The 13,954-nt window shown below is 42.4% G+C and overlaps 1 protein-coding gene across 2 annotated transcripts in view; it reads right to left on the bottom strand.

The window, feature by feature from the left end:
• plcb4b (phospholipase C, beta 4b) overlaps nucleotides 1–13,954 on the bottom strand; it is a 69,024-nt gene that overhangs the window by 41,439 nt on the left and 13,631 nt on the right. For both annotated transcript variants that reach the window (XM_084377611.1, XM_084377612.1), the window contains exon 3: nucleotides 10,592–10,658. The gene's annotated coding sequence lies outside the window, so the exon portion shown is untranslated. The remainder of the gene's footprint in view (nucleotides 1–10,591; nucleotides 10,659–13,954) is intronic.

The raw sequence follows: 13,954 nt of genomic DNA, 5'->3' as shown, positions 1-13,954 counted from the left end.
CCCTCTCACTATTAGGGTCAGAGCAGCCCTCGAGGCTGAAGCCATCTTAGGACACACTACCAACTCACCTACAACGACTCTCTGCTACCCAAAACAAATCCACTGCCACTCAGAGCAATTTTCTTCTGATATATGAACCTTCATATGTTTGATAGTGTACCTCACCAATCGCCCTTAATAAAAAACAGCAGCCTGTGATCTTCTCTGAAGCATGATGAAACTTAAACCAACACTCAAAGTGTCAAATCCAAATCCAGAATAGCATTATGACGAGCATGTTAATTCTGATGCTAGCTTCACAATGCATCATACTCCTCTGAAGATCATCATTTCCCACAAATAACTTCTCTCTACAAACCTTGACAGTTGACACAAACAGGTTGTTTACCTCAGTGCATGGAGCAAAACACAAACACTATGAGGGTTACAGGTCACATCCCACTATTCCTAACAATGCTTCTGTCATGGCACTTGATAAGTGTCCAACGAATTGCATATGTTTGCACAATACGTCCGCTGGCAAAGGCTCACTAAAGTGGAATATGGCATGCCATTCATTTGTTTGCCTGTTTTAGGCCACCTGTTCATTTTTCAACACATGAATCTGTATCATAATGCTTTGTGCAGACTGTTGTGGGCTTTTTAATAAAGTAAACTATGCCAGGCCGGACACGCTGGATATCTGTATTGCGTGGCGGCCTTGTGCTGAGCTGCTGCTGCTCACTCACGTGTCTGTGTTCACATAGGCTGCTGCAGTGTGGCTCCTGCCCCATCTCTTTACATGGAGTTTGCCTTAATAATTATCAACAAATATGATGACGTTATTTTCCTTTACTCCAGAAAGAGAAAGCACGAGGGGGAAGGAGAGGGAGGGATAGAGGGAGAGAAAGTGAAAGTGAAAGAAAAAACCCCACACCTGTTCCTCCTGGGCTTGACGACAACACCTTGCAACTGGATATTGGACTCCCTCACGAACAGACCCTAGACAGTTTGGATTGGTAGTCACACCTCCTCTATGTTAGTGCTCAACACCGGAGTCCCCCAGGGTTGTGTGCTAAGATGTTTACACTGTGCACCCATGACTGCACTCGCAGACATCGAAAGGACTCTATAGTGGAGTATGTGGACGACACCAGCATCATGAGCTGTATGAGCTGCTGAGGTGGGGCAGGTGAACAACTTTAGGTTCCTGGTAATCAACATCACAGAGAACCTACAATAATCATCGCAAATCACCACTCTGTTTAAAAAAAAAGCACAGGAAAGGCTCTACTTCTTATGAAAACTTAAGAAGGTTAAATTCTGAAAAACATATTCTTGGCAATAGAGAGCATCCTGACTGGAAACATCATAAACTGGCGTGGTTCGTGCGCGGCCCAGGACAGGAAGGCTCTACAGCGGGCGATTAAAACCGCCCAGAACATCATTGGCACCCATCTACAGATCATCAGTGATATCAGTGAAGTGAGATGTCTGCACAGAGCCCAAAGGATACAAAAAGGCAACACCCATCCCAGCCACAGTCTGTTCACCCTGCTGCCATCTGGAAAAAGATACAGAAGTGTCCGCTGCCAAATCGCCGGCTACCGAGCAGCTTTTTTCCTCAGGCTGTGAGACTCCTCAATTCATCCACTTAAAATAGTTTGTTTTTCTTCTTATGTAGAAAAAAGAGACTTGGTGTTGTAAGATGACTACAAAATGAACCTTTAAACTTTATTGCTACCAAACTGTGACTAAACAATAGTTGAAGATGTGAGAAAGACATCAACAAACAATTTCCAGAATAATTCTGACTATTACGTGCTTCATGACTCATTAATAAAACAATTATATTCATAATTCTGCTGCATCACATCATATTACCATTAAAATTGCATCTTTGGAATTAAAAATTAACCAGCAGATCGGCAGACAATATGGAAAGAAAGCTATGATGAATGTGGCTGCTGTTGATTTTAGATGAGAGGAAAGAAAGAAGTAGACAGGGCGTGATTTGGAAAAGAGGATGAAAAAAAAAAAGGGGAGTGAAGCATTAATTGTTTCAGGATTTTTAAATGGACTGCATGTTTTTCTATGGACGTCATGCATAAAGCAGGACACAGACTTATACCTGACCAATCTGATGTGTGCAGATGTCTGTATAGTTATTTTACAGCAGCCTGGTGAATATGCTGCACATTATTTAACAAAGGTAAACACAGAGCCTGTTTCTACTGCACTGTGTGAGCGTCCATCTCACCTCAACACATTTGCACAATGTACCAAAGAAGAGGCTCATTTGAAAGTCTGAAAAATGCCAACATGTCATATTTGCACAAGTCCCTGCCGAGAAAAAACAAGCCCCTAGAGCGTTCACATAGAGTACACACACCTGCAGGGACACAGTGCTGAGTAGGATCAGTAGGGGGGAGGCAAGGATGAGAGCAAAGGGGAGGAAATGATGGGAAACCCAGAGGCCGGAGGGAGCAACACTGCACACTGCACTGTGTATGTATTTGTATTGTAGCGATGATATTGTAGCATGTATCCAGTATTTGCACTCAGGGGGAAAGCTAGATGGAAAAAAAAGCACACACCTCAGGCCAACTGGTTTAGTTAAACAGTCTATGTTATGACCTCCGGCAAGACAACCACCAACCAGGATACACAGAACAAAAAAAGAAGACACGCACATGCACAATATCCTGGAAGCAAACTTCAACAGGTTGCCCTTCTCAGGGGACATCGATTGAAGGTCTTTGACAGACTACAACATTGCGGTGGTGGCAGGTTTGTTTAACTGCATTACCAATTATTGAATTAGATTAGCTCTATCCCCTATCAGACAGAATCCAGTTAGCAGAAGGGTTCATGTTTGCCCATACAGCACATGCTGCACACATCTGTCACACACAGCTCATGCCGTGAGACACAGAGCAATACCATAAAAATGCTGCTGTTTGCACTGCATGAAAGTAGTCTTTAATTAAATGAGAGCCCTTAGCAAGGCATACAGTGTTTTTATAACTCTAAGAAGACCTCTGTTCTCTAAACAAACAGCACATATGGCAGTGAAATCAATGTTACAATGGCCTGCTTCTGTTTTTACATTTCATTTAGTCATTACACAGCAGGGCGGTGTAAGAGGGGGCAGTGATCGCTAAGCAAACATGTACTTACCTCAACAAGGATGGAGATCCTGTGTGCGTGAAATGTGTCAGATGTCTGATTTCACTTGCTTTCACGTCTCCTCAACTCAACTCTAGCCTGATACAGCATGCCAACTTGCGGGCAACACGTTACTACATAAATCCTGGCACGCAGGGAACACTTTCTGAACAATTTGAGGAGAAGAGCTGCGGGACTGAGGAAACAGTGAGCAGGAGAGTCAGTGGAAAAGCTGAATGGCGAGACCAACCACTAATCACTACTGAAATTCCCTTTTCGCTCGTTTCAATTGATCCACATTTGGGCTCCACTTTGCTCACTGAGGTGTCAACTGAGGTTTCTATGGCCCCTCAAGCTGTGTGTGACTTTGTGTGTGTATCCTAGCGTACGTCTGTGTGTATCCTAGCGTATGTCTGTCCATGTGTCTCCTAGTTTGTCTTTATCCATGCCTGTTTGTGTCAGCTCGTGTGTGTACACTTGTTTTCTTTAACCCTGTCAGCCCACAGAGTCTCTAACAGGGCTGTATGCCATTATTATTTAGAGGATTCCTACAGCAGTGACAACTTACAGCCCACAATAGGGTGCCACGTGGCATGCCATCAAGTTCACAATGAAAATAAGTTGATTCACAGTGGAACTTTGCATGATGGGAAAAATTAGGTTGTCAGTAACAGGGAGGGCTGAAGCAGGGCTGTGATGGAAAGATTGTAAATTGAATCAACAAACTGTGTATGAAAAAGGCGGTTTAAAAATAAACAAGCAGCAGTTTTTCTTCCTTCATAAATAGGACCCAACCTGCCTCCTGTTAACTTATTACAGGCTCCTTGTGGACGTCAAGGAAAACCTAAGTGCACTTTATTACTGATGGCACTTCTTGTGTTTGTTGTAAATTAACCAGTGTTGGGCAAGTTACTTTCACAATGCAATATATTACATATAACTAGTTACCTTCATTTTAAAGTAAAATATAACATTACAATTTTACTGTCTGTGTAGAGTAATACATTACTTATTACACTACTTTTTAGTTACTTTCAAAAAAATGCCCAAATAATCTATATAGACCAATTTAATAGCCTAGATCTTTTTAAATAAGCAAATGTGCTTGGACACAGGGATGAGCAGGCAGACAAAGGATCAAAGTCTGATGTATTATGAGATAGGAATACATATTTTTAATTGTAGGCTTAGTCATATGAAACACAATAGTCCTATACCTTCTATAATGTAGAATATAATGACATGATGAGACAGAAATCTCTTTTGCCTTTTTATTTTAGTCCACAGAACAAGGAATGGATGGGCGTTTGTGATTCAAGAATGTAATTTAAAGTGCGCTTGGATGAATAAGCTTCATCATATGTGACTCATTTCAGTCATACAGAGACTGAACAAAGAACTTATAGGCTCGGCTGTATTAAACACACGACAGCCTATATTAATATGGTCATGCACAGTGGATGGATTCTTAGAAAACAACAATAAACTCTGCGTAACGCGTTACCCCAACACTGAAATTAACTCAGGAGAGACTTCTTTATAAAGAAGACATCCACTGCCTGAGAGGTTTGTTTTTGTCCCGAAGAACCATTGCAACCCACTGATGTTTCCTTCAAAACACCAAGTGCCAAAATAACCTTGAGCAAGGCACACAACTTGAGGGAAATTTACTCAATTAGATTATGGGAAAATCAAGGATTAAGGATTGTTTAGTGTCCATGTAACTCAAAACAGATGCTTGCTTGTTACAGCTCTCCATACTCTTGTTCTTTACACTTTTGTCTCTGAAGTTGACCAGTCAAGCAACAGTCTGATCACGCATTAATGAAAAAATGCATCCTCTATGCTGAGTTGTTGGAGAGAGATATAAAGTAATCGCCAGTTAATAGAAATAAGCAAGAAAAAATGCTTATGTCTGTTGGCTGATATATGCTTTTCTTGGGTTATATGTACACAATTCCGTAATCACCATTTGTTTCTCTAGGACTTTGGATGAGAAAGTATTATGCTGTTGAAAGGAAAAATGACTTTTCCAAGCCAAATGACCCTCTTCTACCCTCTTCTTTGCCTTTTATAGTTGAGGATCACCCTGCTCACTCATGCTCCTCGGTCCTGGGTTACATAATTAACTTGAGCCTGGGATGGAAACTGGCTGTCTTTCAATCACAAACGCTGACTGAACTGTGGTCGGACAGAACATACGTGCACACACACGCACTTACTGAACTACACACACGTGCAAATATTATACATAACACATGCCCAGATGTCAACAGGAATAAGACGTTCCCACATTCAAATACAACAGTCAGATCTCCCACATGTTCAAACACAAGACCTTTGTCGGGTCAGTTTCCAGGGTTCATCCCTACTGAACAGCCGAGGAGGATGTAAATTAGTTCCCATACTGGGACACACACACATCCACATTCTCAAAGAGTTCTATATATAGTCATCCACATGCAGCCTCTGCCAAATTGAGTTACACAAAGAATTTAACACATGGCCTAATGGACGGAGCATCCACCTCATAAATTATGACCTAAAGCCTCTGCCAAATGGTGGTTATTAGTGTGTGTGTGTGTGTCTGTGTGTATGCATGTGTCAGAGGCAGTGTGCTGACCCGAGGGCCAATGACTACCATCACTGAGGGAACACTGAGGCCTGTCAGAGGGAACGAGAGTGAGGGAGGGAAGGAGCTCAGAGAGGGGGTAAGGGCTGTCCCCGGGTTATCAGCAATCTTAATCAGAGGTATTTACAGCACTGCATGTTTGACTGTGTTTGTGCATGTGCGTGGATGTGTGTGAATGTTTAAAAAGGCACTTAGTCAGGGAGTTCCCTGGACGTAATCAAGTCAGGGGCCAGGCTCACGCATTAGCGACTGCATGGGACACAGCTCTCTGGAAGAAACCTCCTCTGTCAACTGTAAACAGATGGTCTATCTGTATCACAACTAATTTTTATTTGTTAGTAAAACGGATGCACAAGGAAAATGAGGTTAATTAGGACAGACAAATTACAAGAGAGCGGAACAATACCGGACTAAAGCTTGAGGCAGAGAACAAACTATCAACAAAGCTGGAAAATCTTGTACATCACTCGGGGAATCCCTATTACAATAACGTTTTCAGCAGCTTTGTATGGGTAAAAGAGTCTAAAATACAGATAGAAATGTGCGGTCTTTGCACAGTGATGAATATGTGTAACTGAAGCCTCCAAATGGAATATGGAAAAGGCCATTTTTCATGAGGTGATGGTAGGGGGGATGGTATCCGTGTCTGGTTAATAATAGAAACGTCACACCGGAACACCGGTATTAGAAAGACTTAAATGTCCATGCAGTTGATTTTAAACAGTGTGTGGACACAGCATGGGGGAAAATAGGGAACATTTTTTAAAAAAGCACAGAGGAGCGATATGAACTTATTTTCTTTTGTTTTTCTGGCTCAGAAAGTGGCAATCAAATAAAATATTTTTCATTGAACACAAACATTAGGTCCAGATTTGGCTCTGTTATTTGCAGAAATTAGGTTTACAGCTTCAACTCTTCAATAAGGAGTAGCTTAGGCCAGGGCGATAAAACAATAGTAAAATGTTCACTAGCTTCATGTATATGCATTACATGCAAAGCAACTTGAAAGCACATAGCAAATACACCTATCACACCCCTTGACAATGGAGCATGCTATGAGTGACACATGAACAGTCACATAACAGGTGTGTAGTTCGGCTGCGCCATCACAATGTGACTGACAACAGAAGAGAGTGTCAGAGGTGTTACAATGAATCCCACCACAATTCTCACAAGACCAGCCTGTAAAAACTGGTAACTCACACAATGCTGGTGACTCACTCAGGTAAATATTTGCTTTTCTTGTGGTCTGATAAGGCGGCCTACGAGCCGCAGCCCCGCCAGCAAACACAACGACCCCTTCGGCCTCTGTCCTGGTCTTCTGCTGCTCCTCTCAGTGTCACTCATCCTCTGGAGCAGCTCTTCAATGCTCCGCCTGCCGCTCCCCCACCACCCGGCCTTTTTGCTTTACCTACAAGCCCAGACAAACTGCACCTGCGATGGCAAAAGTGGTCATACTTTTGGCTAATTAAGATCCCTGTATTAAAATTCCTGAAGTCAAGTGAGGACACAACCAGAATCTAACTCGGGGCTAAATCTAATCTTGGCATAAATGGATTGATGTTTCACTTGGAGGTGGTGAAGGAAGGTGCAGGTCAACCTGCAAGAGCCTGTTAATTTGGGCATGGACGTTAGATAACTGGCCTTTGCAGAGGGATGCCTGCAGAGTAAAAATACATAAATTATCCCAAGATTACTATGTTACATCACACTCTGCTGCTCTGCGCTGTGCCGCACTGTGCTGCGTGTGTGACGGTCTCATTTAGACCAGATTAGGAGGTCGAAGGTTCGGTTTGCCCAGCTACACGTACCCTGCTGAGGGCTCTTCAAGGGCCAGGTTTGCCCAAACATGGTCAAAAATACTGTGGATACACATACACACACACAACATATTCTGGTTGACCTATGTGAAGTGTGTGAGAAGCCTCCGGATTTCATTTGAAAAGGATTAAATTTTCCTCAGATAAACTCAATCAACTTTAAGTTCACTGTTTGTGCAAGCTGCTGCAAACTGGCACCATAGGGTACCTGTGACAGCACTTCAAGGGGATTAAAATGTCTCAAAGTAATGGATACACAATACAAACTCCATTCCGGGAGAGCATCGTCCCGTCTGAAATGCTGACCCAAGAAGCAGCGTTCCACCTGTCCATTTCAGAAGGCAGCACGAAGGAATGAGTGACAACCCAGCAATATAGAAGGAGAAAATGAGTGATAAATAGAGGCATGAGAGTTTGAGACAACTCAGCAGGAGGAGGACAGAGGGGAGGGAGTAGGGGTTTCTCAAAAATATGGGATTTCTCCTATTGCCCAAATAAGTACCTATTAAAAGGGAATTTGTGCCCTGCTGAGCTGCCAATAAGGCAGCCAGGAGAAAGGAGCTGTGGAAATAGAACATGTCCATATAGAGAGGGGAGCTGTGGAGAAAGGGAGCAGGAAGGGGGCAGGGGTTAAATGCTTCCCCAGAATGTGTGCTTTCCACTGGCGTAAGCCCAGTGAAAAGAGTCCCTGAGTCCCCTGCTGACTGACACAGCCTGAGGGCCTACTGTGAGCATGATTGAGCACAGGCAGCTCAACCATCGCCAGCTTTTAAATCAGCTCCACATTCAAGTGCCATGTTTACCAATGTTTGAAAGCACTAATGCCGAGAGACTGGAGATTTTTCATCAGGCTCTAGAACTTCAGTCAACATCGGTCTTATCCCAGGCGGTGAGTTTTTGACTACTACACTGGCAGAGGAAGAGAGAGAAGACAAAAACAGAAAGAGGAAAACCTGCCTTGACAAACACCCCACAGATGTTGCTCCTCTCTGACACCACTGGTCTCCATAGCAACCCTACTGGGCAGTAATAGCCTCTGGCTCGTTTGGCTGCAGCAGCGTCACGAAGACGGGCACACACATACACCGCGCACACACACAGACAGGCACATTTCTGCCTCTGAATGGGATCCCAGTGTGTATTTATAGAGGCTGAGGGACACACTAGCCCACCCTGCCCAGCCACCCCCTCGGGCCTTACTGGAGAATACACATATCTAAACAGAGAGCATCTACCCCAGTCATTAAAAGCTCTGGGCACACACGTACACACACAGCCATAAAAACAGATCCACCAAGTCCCTTGATTCTAGTAAACAAGCACTGTAATTGGCGATAACAGATAGCTTGGAATTAAATATTAGAGCTAGCTCATCTTAACATGTAGAAATTGAGCTCTTCTCTGCATTTTGAATACAGAAGATAACTAATTCAGAGCTGAACCCTGTCAACAGGTGTCCTTGGCACTAGGATCCATCCTGTTAGAGTAGTTACAGATGAATATAGAGCTGATGATTTTTAATGGGTGAAAGAGTGAGTTTAGGCTAACTGTAGCAGTTTATGTAACAAGATCAGATCTATCCATGTCTAGTGTAAACAGAGCGTTTAAGTCAAGTGTCCTAGACATCATTACCTTTCATGTGAAGCACCAGGAAAAAATAATCATTTAAACTGAAGTGAATTGACATGCAACAGGTGAGGGGTTGCCGCAAGGCCAGCTGGCGATGCAGTTTGACAGCAACTCGTTTAGCAATATTAACATGTGTGTCACAGAGATCTGATGAAATCCAGAGATCCATGATCATTCAAAGAGTAGCCTTAACCCATAGGTGTCATTTTCGCTAAGGGCAGTGGGGACATTGCTAAGAAACGGCCTGCAACATGTGCAGTCAAACTGTCATTACCTCTGCAAAGGAGGTTTCCACCCGTGTCCATTGGTTTGCCAGCAGGATTACACAAAAACTACTGACGACATTTCCACGAAACTTGGATGGAAGATAAGTCTCGGCCCAGAATACGGCCCATTAACTTTTGGTGCGATTGCGGATAAAGCGACAGATTCAAGAATTTTTCTCACTTTCTTTCACAGTGGGAAATCTTGTGGGAAAAAAATCAGGCATATTTAGGTGTCTGGTGTCTATGAGTGACTACAAAAGGGGGATGTGGGCATTGGCAAAGGTATGCGCTCACTGAGTGCCCTTTAAGTTGTTCATTAGATAACAGATGTAAGAAGCATAGACAGTGAAATCAGAATGTGATGCATGAATCTCATTCTTAGAATGACTCATGACTGGCTGAACTTGATTCATGAACTCTTAAGAAGGATTTGTTTTTCTAACCTTTAAAAGTATGCATGACGTCTGTTCAACGTTGTGGGTCTTTTCATATCGTCTGTTCTGGGTAGCCCTTTGATGTGCCATTATGCAATTTTCCCCAAATTTATCGTCTCTGACTTCACACAAATCGCCCATTATACCCGGTACAAGTACCATTTAGAAGTATTTTTTTCGTCAGAGCCCTTAAGTCCCCCTACTTTTCAACACAAAGTGACACCTTTGTCCATACCCATCCAGATTTATTAAAGAAGGGTTAGAGCAAAAACATGAAATATTACCTGTGGTTGAGACGTAGTTTCTGTTTTACCAATTGAAATAGTTCAATACTAGGTCCTAATCTACCACATAGTTAAAAATGTGACTTCATCCCATTCGGTTAAGAATTAATATTTGATTTCTGACATTATCTGTTGGACTAATGTGGAAAAAAACACACTAATACTCATTGCATTCGTCAGAGGTGTGTCTACTGAGCTACAAAGACTGCTGACTTCACTGTCTTTACATGTACATTAAAAGAAAATTATGCTCTGTTTTATAAAGGTGACATCAATTTGCAGTTCAGGTCAGGCAGAAAGCTGATGGTTACGTAAAGGACTAAACATCACTGGAAGCCTCTGCATTGTATATGTGGGAGTTGAATCTGAGTGTACTTACCAGGTGACGGACAGAGGGACAGAAAACTGAGGGGAGGGGAAACACTGGAGGACAGCACTGGACCACTCTAAAAGAAATCAATAGAGAAAAGAGGAGAGGGTGGGGTGAGGAACAAAAAAAAAGACAAAAAAATAAATTAGAGAAGTGTAATTTGCAGATATCTAAGGACTCCATTATTCAGCCTCATCTTGTACACTTAGAGTAATATTACAGATGCTCGTGATGCCTTCAGGGGAGACACTGACACACAAACAAGCACGTCCCTACACAAGCGCTCGCACGCACAACACACACTGGGGTGTAATCAGGCTCTTCATCCTAACTGGCTTGCGCAGAATTTTAATCATTCCTCTGGCTTCTGCTTAATAAAGTTTTAATAGGAAGCAGCTTCCCTTAAGAAAGGCTGCCTCCGTCAGAGAGAGCAGAGCAGCGAAAAATGAGCTGGCAAATTAGACAAACGGCACCACCTCCGCATCTGCTCTGCTGTAGCCGTTGAGTGGTAGGTATGTCACTGAGGATAAGACAGTTTACTAAAAGCTTGAAATGTAAATGTAAACTACAGATTGGGTCAAAGCGACAGACAGAGAGACGGAGCGAAACAGGAACAAAACTATAGATGGAAAGGAGGATAATCCTCCACTTGGCAAGCCGTCTCCTATCCTTATGTCCTCAGCGAAGACAAGATAAATTCCTCGACATTTCCTGTGCTTAGCAGTGAAATGGCTTGTGTCTCTCCTCACCTCATCATCACAGCTCCATCTTGCTTTGCCCGGTGCAGAACAGGAATTTGGGCGGTAATTGTTTCTTTATACAATCACTCTGCAGGATAGATTTCAACGACTATCTAAGTTTAAGATAGATTATCCAAGTCTATTAATGTTGATTTTATAAGATGAGGAAATAAAATATATCCTGTGACTGTTTACAAATGACTAGCCACAATTTTTAACACACTTTTAACAAATACAGCTTTCCCACTGCTAAGCATCCATGCTAGATGTTATCCTGGAAACATTTGCCAATTTTCATCAGACAGTAATTCACAAGCTTTTTGCTTATTTCCTGGATAGCAATTTCCTTAGGTCAAAACGGTTTCAGCATATTTCCCTTCTTTCCAAAATGTGGACCAAAGCAGTATTAAAGACATACCACCTTTACCATAAACACATATTACTACAGCTAAGTGCTAAAATGAAATTCTAACACTTTACTGTAATTCAAAGGCGTTCTTCTTAACAGCTTGGTCAGAATACCATCTTATTTAGATTGTAGTCAGCACAATTGAATCACTACTAATAATCTAATAACATGATTGTATCCTGTTTTGTTTCCTTAAAAGCCATTATATTTTCTAGGAGCTAAAAACATACACAGTAGCATCCACTTCCATTCCTATGTGACACAGTGTATGGTCGACTGGATCCTTATTAGGCTCTCTTTGGGGGATAAATAGATGCAGTGTGCAATAATCTGACAGTGGTGTAAAATGAACAAACTGTGCCTCGAAGCCAACGTTAATCATTAATATGAAGGGCAGCATATTTATTGAAAACATTCATCAACAGAAAATGATTTACGTCATGAGGGAATTACACACACAAAAAAATCAATCAGTAATCAGGAACTGATTTTAGGAGTCGATATTTCGTCAAGGAGTAATTTGCCATTGATCCACTCAATATTGACACTGCTCCTTACATTCTGTCTTGGGAGTCATCGGCCTCCCATTTATCCATCTATCTCTCTCCTCATGTGTATGAGCCTCTCCCACAGTGGCAGCTTATGTGGATCAAATATTCTACATGTCAAGTGGCCTCGCTGGCCGAAAGCTGTTCACAGGCCTGTTCAGCCAGGGGAGAGGATCAGTGGGTGCGCTCTGCACCAAAAAAGGGAAACCATGTCATGTATGCAGAGAGCAGTTTTTATGTTCCTGTGAGCATTTTGGTGAGAAAACAGCAGCAGGATCCAGAGGGACAGATGGACAGCTACCGTAAATAGATAACAGAAAGACAGACGATGGATGCATACATTCTTTCTTTGAGTATAAAATAAACTCATCAGAAAACAAACTAAAAGTACATGCATATACACACAAGCAGCTGGCTAATAGCCAAATGTCCAAATGAACATCTACAAATTGCTTCTTTTGCCCAACCAACAATCCAAAACCCAAAGACTGATTTATTGTTTATCAAGATTGTTGATAGCTCTTTAGGAGCCGGGTGTGCCAGGATCTAGAGCCTTCATATTAAACAGTGGCACTGAGGGACAAGGATGTGGTCCTCAGCTGCTGGACCTTCTTCCCCAATTATTTCACAACCATCTGTCCCATCAACAACTGTTTCAACTTCATCTGAGAAAACACTGATATTTAACTGAGGAGGAGGAGGAGGAGGAGGAGGAGGAGGAGGAGGAGGAGGAGCGCTGCTGTGCATCACTCTGTGTCTGATCTTCATGTTAATTTATGTTGTGTTCTTCTACACAACAAAAGTGCACACTCACAGTCCAAAATCATCATTGGCGAAGCTGAAAGTTTAACTAACAGCTATTAGTTTTGCTGATTAAACATTACTGCACGCATAGAAATTTTTAAAATAACTGAAAGCAGCCTCTATGATCATAAAATAAGAGCGTACACGTGTTCTGAACACGCCTGTGTGGATGCTCTCCAATCAGAGAGAAATGATCAGACAAAGCACTCAGATCAGCAGATTAGACGCTGATATTTCCCTAATGAACCGATTATGAAAGGTACACACCAGCCCTCTCAATCTGATTGAAAATTCATTCAGATTTAGGTAGTTACACGATGTATTTCTATTCTGATTGGGCTACTTGTCTAATTATTCATTGAATATTACGGTCCATGTAAACACAGCTATAGTTTTATTTAAAGCAGCAATGTTTAGGCTATAGCCTTTCGCCTCCATCCATCAAAGTGCTAGATACAAAAATATCCAACACAGACTCTCTCCTTCTACCCTTTGTGTGTGTGTTAAGAGCATGTGCGTATTTTTAGAAGGTGCTATTCTAAGTAACATACAGCGGTGCGGTAATAATTCCTTTGATTAGGGCAACAGGTAAGAGGCTGGTAATCTCACCCCTGCCTGCAAGAGGATTTAAACCGTGTAAACAGTGGCAGCTCCACCATCATCATCACTCAACCAGCGACAGCTCTACAGGGGAACCACACAGGGGTGCTGATTAAAAGGACAGCACTGTTAACACAGCCAACCACACACACACACACACTCCCACAGGTATCACAAAATGGGATATGGCAGGGGAAGTGACATTATCCATGTAACCCGGAATAGCCTAAGCTATAAATAACACAAACCTTTACAGACACATGTAGGAAAA

The sequence above is a fragment of the Pagrus pagrus genome (genome assembly GCF_965226575.1).
Source record: "Pagrus pagrus genome assembly, chromosome: 16".
In the NCBI taxonomy this organism is placed as follows: domain Eukaryota; kingdom Metazoa; phylum Chordata; class Actinopteri; order Spariformes; family Sparidae; genus Pagrus; species Pagrus pagrus.
Note: the sequence above shows the minus strand (reverse complement) of the source record. Positions and strands in the feature narration are given on the sequence as shown.